Below are 8,802 nucleotides of genomic sequence, written 5' to 3'. Positions count from 1 at the left end.
GCAAAAATGTTGGACACCATTGTGTTAAGGGCACAATTTGCCACAACTTTTGTAGTAAAAGTTTTTCTGTATTTTGCTCCGGATACCGTTTTTTTTCAACACTCTTGTAATTTGCACATTTTTCAAAAAATCTCCACAATGGTGCATCTGGGAGCAAAAAAGTTACAGACCATTGTGTTAAGGGCACAATTTGCTACAACTTTTGTAGTAAAAGTTTTTCTGTATTCTGCTCCGGATACCGTTTTTTTTCAACACTCTTGTAATTTCCACATTCTTGAAAAAATCTCCACAATGGTGCATCTGGGAGCAAAAATGTTGGACACCATTGTGTTAAGGGCACAATTTGCCACAACTTTTGTAGTAAAAGTTTTTCTGTATTTTGCTCCGGATACCGTTTTTTTTCAACACTCTTGTAATTTGCACATTTTTCAAAAAATCTCCACAATGATGCATCTGGGAGCAAAGAAGTAACAGACCATTGTGTTAAGGGCACAATTTGCTACAACTTTTGTAGTAAAAGTTTTTCTGTATTCTGCTCCGGATACCGTTTTTTTTTCAACACTCTTGTAATTTGCACATTTTTCAAAAATTCTCCCCATTGATGCATCTGGGAGCAAAAAAGTTACAGACCATTGTGTTAAGGGCGCAATTTGCTACAACTTTTGTAGTAAAAGTTTTTCTGTATTCTGCTCCGGATACCGTTTTTTTTCAACACTCTTGTAATTTGCACATTTTTCAAAAATTCTCCCCATTGATGCATCTGGGAGCAAAAAAGTTACAGACCATTGTGTTAAGGGCACAATTTGCTACAACTTTTCTTGTAAAAGTTTTTCTGTATTCTGCTCCGGATACCGTTTTTTTCAACACTCTTGTAATTTCCACATTTTTGAAAAATTCTCCGTATTGATGCATCTGGGAGCAAAAAAGTTACAGACCATTGTGTTAAGGGCACAATTTGCTACAACTTTTCTTGTAAAAGTTTTTCTGTATTCTGCTGCGGATACCGTTTTTTTCAACACTCTTGTAATTTGCACATTTTTCAAAAAATCTCCACATTGGTGCATCTGGGAGCAAAAAAGTTACAGACCATTGTGTTAAGGGCACAATTTGCTACAACTTTTGTAGTAAAAGTTTTTCTGTATTCTGCTCCGGATACCGTTTTTTTTCAACACTCTTGTAATTTCCACATTCTTGAAAAAATCTCCACAATGGTGCATCTGGGAGCAAAAATGTTGGACACCATTGTGTTAAGGGCACAATTTGCCACAACTTTTGTAGTAAAAGTTTTTCTGTATTTTGCTCCGGATACCGTTTTTTTTCAACACTCTTGTAATTTGCACATTTTTCAAAAAATCTCCACAATGGTGCATCTGGGAGCAAAAATGTTGGACACCATTGTGTTAAGGGCGCAATTTGCTACAACTTTTGTAGTAAAAGTTTTTCTGTATTCTGCTCCGGATACCGTTTTTTTTCAACACTCTTGTAATTTCCACATTCTTGAAAAAATCTCCACAATGGTGCATCTGGGAGCAAAAATGTTGGACACCATTGTGTTAAGGGCGCAATTTGCTACAACTTTTGTAGTAAAAGTTTTTCTGTATTCTGCTCCGGATACCGTTTTTTTTCAACACTCTTGTAATTTGCACATTTTTCAAAAATTCTCCCCATTGATGCATCTGGGAGCAAAAAAGTTACAGACCATTGTGTTAAGGGCACAATTTGCTACAACTTTTGTAGTAAAAGTTTTTCTGTATTCTGCTCCGGATACCGTTTTTTTCAACACTCTTGTAATTTCCACATTTTTGAAAAATTCTCCGTATTGATGCATCTGGGAGCAAAAAAGTTACAGACCATTGTGTTAAGGGCACAATTTGCTACAACTTTTGTAGTAAAAGTTTTTCTGTATTCTGCTCCGGATACCGTTTTTTTCAACACTCTTGTAATTTCCACATTTTTGAAAAATTCTCCGTATTGATGCATCTGGGAGCAAAAAAGTTACAGACCATTGTGTTGAGGGCACAATTTGCTACAACTTTTGTAGTAAAAGTTTTTCTGTATTCTGCTCCGGATACCGTTTTTTTTCAACACTCTTGTAATTTGCACATTTTTCAAAAATTCTCCCCATTGATGCATCTGGGAGCAAAAAAGTTACAGACCATTGTGTTAAGGGCGCAATTTGCTACAACTTTTGTAGTAAAAGTTTTTCTGTATTCTGCTCCGGATACCGTTTTTTTTCAACACTCTTGTAATTTCCACATTCTTGAAAAAATCTCCACAATGGTGCATCTGGGAGCAAAAATGTTGGACACCATTGTGTTAAGGGCACAATTTGCCACAACTTTTGTAGTAAAAGTTTTTCTGTATTTTGCTCCGGATACCGTTTTCTTTCAACACTCTTGTAATTTGCACATTTTTCAAAAAATCTCCACATTGGTGCATCTGGGAGCAAAAAAGTTACAGACCGTTGTGTTAAGGGCACAATTTGCTACAACTTTTGTAGTAAAAGTTTTTCTGTATTCTGCTCCGGATACCGTTTTTTTTCAACACTCTTGTAATTTCCACATTCTTGAAAAAATCTCCACAATGGTGCATCTGGGAGCAAAAATGTTGGACACCATTGTGTTAAGGGCACAATTTGCCACAACTTTTGTAGTAAAAGTTTTTCTGTATTTTGCTCCGGATACCGTTTTTTTTCAACACTCTTGTAATTTGCACATTTTTCAAAAAATCTCCACAATGGTGCATCTGGGAGCAAAAAAGTTACAGACCATTGTGTTAAGGGCACAATTTGCTACAACTTTTGTAGTAAAAGTTTTTCTGTATTCTGCTCCGGATACCGTTTTTTTTCAACACTCTTGTAATTTCCACATTCTTGAAAAAATCTCCACAATGGTGCATCTGGGAGCAAAAATGTTGGACACCATTGTGTTAAGGGCACAATTTGCCACAACTTTTGTAGTAAAAGTTTTTCTGTATTTTGCTCCGGATACCGTTTTTTTTCAACACTCTTGTAATTTGCTCATTTTTCAAAAAATCTCCACAATGATGCATCTGGGAGCAAAGAAGTAACAGACCATTGTGTTAAGGGCACAATTTGCTACAACTTTTGTAGTAAAAGTTTTTCTGTATTCTGCTCCGGATACCGTTTTTTTTTCAACACTCTTGTAATTTGCACATTTTTCAAAAATTCTCCCCATTGATGCATCTGGGAGCAAAAAAGTTACAGACCATTGTGTTAAGGGCGCAATTTGCTACAACTTTTGTAGTAAAAGTTTTTCTGTATTCTGCTCCGGATACCGTTTTTTTTCAACACTCTTGTAATTTGCACATTTTTCAAAAATTCTCCCCATTGATGCATCTGGGAGCAAAAAAGTTACAGACCATTGTGTTAAGGGCACAATTTGCTACAACTTTTCTTGTAAAAGTTTTTCTGTATTCTGCTCCGGATACCGTTTTTTTCAACACTCTTGTAATTTCCACATTTTTGAAAAATTCTCCGTATTGATGCATCTGGGAGCAAAAAAGTTACAGACCATTGTGTTAAGGGCACAATTTGCTACAACTTTTCTTGTAAAAGTTTTTCTGTATTCTGCTGCGGATACCGTTTTTTTCAACACTCTTGTAATTTCCACATTTTTGAAAAATTCTCCGTATTGATGCATCTGGGAGCAAAAAAGTTACAGACCATTGTGTTAAGGGCACAATTTGCTACAACTTTTGTAGTAAAAGTTTTTCTGTATTCTGCTCCGGATACCGTTTTTTTCAACACTCTTGTAATTTCCACATTTTTGAAAAATTCTCCGTATTGATGCATCTGGGAGCAAAAAAGTTACAGACCATTGTGTTAAGGGCACAATTTGCTACAACTTTTGTAGTAAAAGTTTTTCTGTATTCTGCTCCGGATACCGTTTTTTTTCAACACTCTTGTAATTTGCACATTTTTCAAAAATTCTCCCCATTGATGCATCTGGGAGCAAAAAAGTTACAGACCATTGTGTTAAGGGCGCAATTTGCTACAACTTTTGTAGTAAAAGTTTTTCTGTATTCTGCTCCGGATACCGTTTTTTTTCAACACTCTTGTAATTTCCACATTCTTGAAAAAATCTCCACAATGGTGCATCTGGGAGCAAAAATGTTGGACACCATTGTGTTAAGGGCACAATTTGCCACAACTTTTGTAGTAAAAGTTTTTCTGTATTTTGCTCCGGATACCGTTTTCTTTCAACACTCTTGTAATTTGCACATTTTTCAAAAAATCTCCACATTGGTGCATCTGGGAGCAAAAAAGTTACAGACCATTGTGTTAAGGGCACAATTTGCTACAACTTTTGTAGTAAAAGTTTTTCTGTATTCTGCTCCGGATACCGTTTTTTTTCAACACTCTTGTAATTTCCACATTCTTGAAAAAATCTCCACAATGGTGCATCTGGGAGCAAAAATGTTGGACACCATTGTGTTAAGGGCACAATTTGCCACAACTTTTGTAGTAAAAGTTTTTCTGTATTTTGCTCCGGATACCGTTTTTTTTCAACACTCTTGTAATTTGCACATTTTTCAAAAAATCTCCACAATGGTGCATCTGGGAGCAAAAATGTTGGACACCATTGTGTTAAGGGCGCAATTTGCTACAACTTTTGTAGTAAAAGTTTTTCTGTATTCTGCTCCGGATACCGTTTTTTTTCAACACTCTTGTAATTTCCACATTCTTGAAAAAATCTCCACAATGGTGCATCTGGGAGCAAAAATGTTGGACACCATTGTGTTAAGGGCACAATTTGCCACAACTTTTGTAGTAAAAGTTTTTCTGTATTTTGCTCCGGATACCGTTTTCTTTCAACACTCTTGTAATTTGCACATTTTTCAAAAAATCTCCACATTGGTGCATCTGGGAGCAAAAAAGTTACAGACCATTGTGTTAAGGGCACAATTTGCTACAACTTTTGTAGTAAAAGTTTTTCTGTATTCTGCTCCGGATACCGTTTTTTTTCAACACTCTTGTAATTTCCACATTCTTGAAAAAATCTCCACAATGGTGCATCTGGGAGCAAAAATGTTGGACACCATTGTGTTAAGGGCACAATTTGCCACAACTTTTGTAGTAAAAGTTTTTCTGTATTTTGCTCCGGATACCGTTTTTTTTCAACACTCTTGTAATTTGCACATTTTTCAAAAAATCTCCACAATGATGCATCTGGGAGCAAAGAAGTAACAGACCATTGTGTTAAGGGCACAATTTGCTACAACTTTTGTAGTAAAAGTTTTTCTGTATTCTGCTCCGGATACCGTTTTTTTTTCAACACTCTTGTAATTTGCACATTTTTCAAAAATTCTCCCCATTGATGCATCTGGGAGCAAAAAAGTTACAGACCATTGTGTTAAGGGCGCAATTTGCTACAACTTTTGTAGTAAAAGTTTTTCTGTATTCTGCTCCGGATACCGTTTTTTTTCAACACTCTTGTAATTTGCACATTTTTCAAAAATTCTCCCCATTGATGCATCTGGGAGCAAAAAAGTTACAGACCATTGTGTTAAGGGCACAATTTGCTACAACTTTTCTTGTAAAAGTTTTTCTGTATTCTGCTCCGGATACCGTTTTTTTCAACACTCTTGTAATTTCCACATTTTTGAAAAATTCTCCGTATTGATGCATCTGGGAGCAAAAAAGTTACAGACCATTGTGTTAAGGGCACAATTTGCTACAACTTTTCTTGTAAAAGTTTTTCTGTATTCTGCTCCGGATACCGTTTTTTTTCAACACTCTTGTAATTTCCACATTCTTGAAAAAATCTCCACAATGGTGCATCTGGGAGCAAAAATGTTGGACACCATTGTGTTAAGGGCACAATTTGCCACAACTTTTGTAGTAAAAGTTTTTCTGTATTTTGCTCCGGATACCGTTTTTTTTCAACACTCTTGTAATTTGCACATTTTTCAAAAAATCTCCACAATGATGCATCTGGGAGCAAAGAAGTAACAGACCATTGTGTTAAGGGCACAATTTGCTACAACTTTTGTAGTAAAAGTTTTTCTGTATTCTGCTCCGGATACCGTTTTTTTTTCAACACTCTTGTAATTTGCACATTTTTCAAAAATTCTCCCCATTGATGCATCTGGGAGCAAAAAAGTTACAGACCATTGTGTTAAGGGCGCAATTTGCTACAACTTTTGTAGTAAAAGTTTTTCTGTATTCTGCTTCGGATACCGTTTTTTTTCAACACTCTTGTAATTTGCACATTTTTCAAAAATTCTCCCCATTGATGCATCTGGGAGCAAAAAAGTTACAGACCATTGTGTTAAGGGCACAATTTGCTACAACTTTTCTTGTAAAAGTTTTTCTGTATTCTGCTGCGGATACCGTTTTTTTCAACACTCTTGTAATTTCCACATTTTTGAAAAATTCTCCGTATTGATGCATCTGGGAGCAAAAAAGTTACAGACCATTGTGTTAAGGGCGCAATTTGCTACAACTTTTGTAGTAAAAGTTTTTCTGTATTCTGCTTCGGATACCGTTTTTTTTCAACACTCTTGTAATTTGCACATTTTTCAAAAATTCTCCCCATTGATGCATCTGGGAGCAAAAAAGTTACAGACCATTGTGTTAAGGGCACAATTTGCTACAACTTTTCTTGTAAAAGTTTTTCTGTATTCTGCTTCGGATACCGTTTTTTTTCAACACTCTTGTAATTTGCACATTTTTCAAAAATTCTCCCCATTGATGCATCTGGGAGCAAAAAAGTTACAGACCATTGTGTTAAGGGCACAATTTGCTACAACTTTTCTTGTAAAAGTTTTTCTGTATTCTGCTCCGGATACCGTTTTTTTCAACACTCTTGTAATTTCCACATTTTTGAAAAATTCTCCGTATTGATGCATCTGGGAGCAAAAAAGTTACAGACCATTGTGTTAAGGGCACAATTTGCTACAACTTTTCTTGTAAAAGTTTTTCTGTATTCTGCTGCGGATACCGTTTTTTTCAACACTCTTGTAATTTCCACATTTTTGAAAAATTCTCCGTATTGATGCATCTGGGAGCAAAAAAGTTACAGACCATTGTGTTAAGGGCACAATTTGCTACAACTTTTGTAGTAAAAGTTTTTCTGTATTCTGCTCCGGATACCGTTTTTTTCAACACTCTTGTAATTTCCACATTTTTGAAAAATTCTCCGTATTGATGCATCTGGGAGCAAAAAAGTTACAGACCATTGTGTTAAGGGCACAATTTGCTACAACTTTTGTAGTAAAAGTTTTTCTGTATTCTGCTCCGGATACCGTTTTTTTTCAACACTCTTGTAATTTGCACATTTTTCAAAAATTCTCCCCATTGATGCATCTGGGAGCAAAAAAGTTACAGACCATTGTGTTAAGGGCGCAATTTGCTACAACTTTTGTAGTAAAAGTTTTTCTGTATTCTGCTCCGGATACCGTTTTTTTTCAACACTCTTGTAATTTCCACATTCTTGAAAAAATCTCCACAATGGTGCATCTGGGAGCAAAAATGTTGGACACCATTGTGTTAAGGGCACAATTTGCCACAACTTTTGTAGTAAAAGTTTTTCTGTATTTTGCTCCGGATACCGTTTTCTTTCAACACTCTTGTAATTTGCACATTTTTCAAAAAATCTCCACATTGGTGCATCTGGGAGCAAAAAAGTTACAGACCATTGTGTTAAGGGCACAATTTGCTACAACTTTTGTAGTAAAAGTTTTTCTGTATTCTGCTCCGGATACCGTTTTTTTTCAACACTCTTGTAATTTCCACATTCTTGAAAAAATCTCCACAATGGTGCATCTGGGAGCAAAAAAGTTACAGACCATTGTGTTAAGGGCACAATTTGCTACAACTTTTCTTGTAAAAGTTTTTCTGTATTCTGCTCCGGATACCGTTTTTTTCAACACTCTTGTAATTTCCACATTTTTGAAAAATTCTCCGTATTGATGCATCTGGGAGCAAAAAAGTTACAGACCATTGTGTTAAGGGCGCAATTTGCTACAACTTTTGTAGTAAAAGTTTTTCTGTATTCTGCTCCGGATACCGTTTTTTTTCAACACTCTTGTAATTTGCACATTTTTCAAAAATTCTCCCCATTGATGCATCTGGGAGCAAAAAAGTTACAGACCATTGTGTTAAGGGCACAATTTGCTACAACTTTTCTTGTAAAAGTTTTTCTGTATTCTGCTCCGGATACCGTTTTTTTCAACACTCTTGTAATTTCCACATTTTTGAAAAATTCTCCGTATTGATGCATCTGGGAGCAAAAAAGTTACAGACCATTGTGTTAAGGGCACAATTTGCTACAACTTTTCTTGTAAAAGTTTTTCTGTATTCTGCTGCGGATACCGTTTTTTTCAACACTCTTGTAATTTCCACATTTTTGAAAAATTCTCCGTATTGATGCATCTGGGAGCAAAAAAGTTACAGACCATTGTGTTAAGGGCACAATTTGCTACAACTTTTGTAGTAAAAGTTTTTCTGTATTCTGCTCCGGATACCGTTTTTTTTCAACACTCTTGTAATTTCCACATTCTTGAAAAAATCTCCACAATGGTGCATCTGGGAGCAAAAATGTTGGACACCATTGTGTTAAGGGCACAATTTGCCACAACTTTTGTAGTAAAAGTTTTTCTGTATTTTGCTCCGGATACCGTTTTTTTTCAACACTCTTGTAATTTGCACATTTTTCAAAAAATCTCCACAATGATGCATCTGGGAGCAAAGAAGTAACAGACCATTGTGTTAAGGGCACAATTTGCTACAACTTTTGTAGTAAAAGTTTTTCTGTATTCTGCTCCGGATACCGTTTT

Source organism: Onthophagus taurus, unplaced genomic scaffold, assembly GCF_036711975.1.
Source record: "Onthophagus taurus isolate NC unplaced genomic scaffold, IU_Otau_3.0 ScKx7SY_24, whole genome shotgun sequence".
Taxonomy (NCBI): Eukaryota; Metazoa; Arthropoda; class Insecta; order Coleoptera; family Scarabaeidae; genus Onthophagus; species Onthophagus taurus.
Note: the sequence above shows the minus strand (reverse complement) of the source record.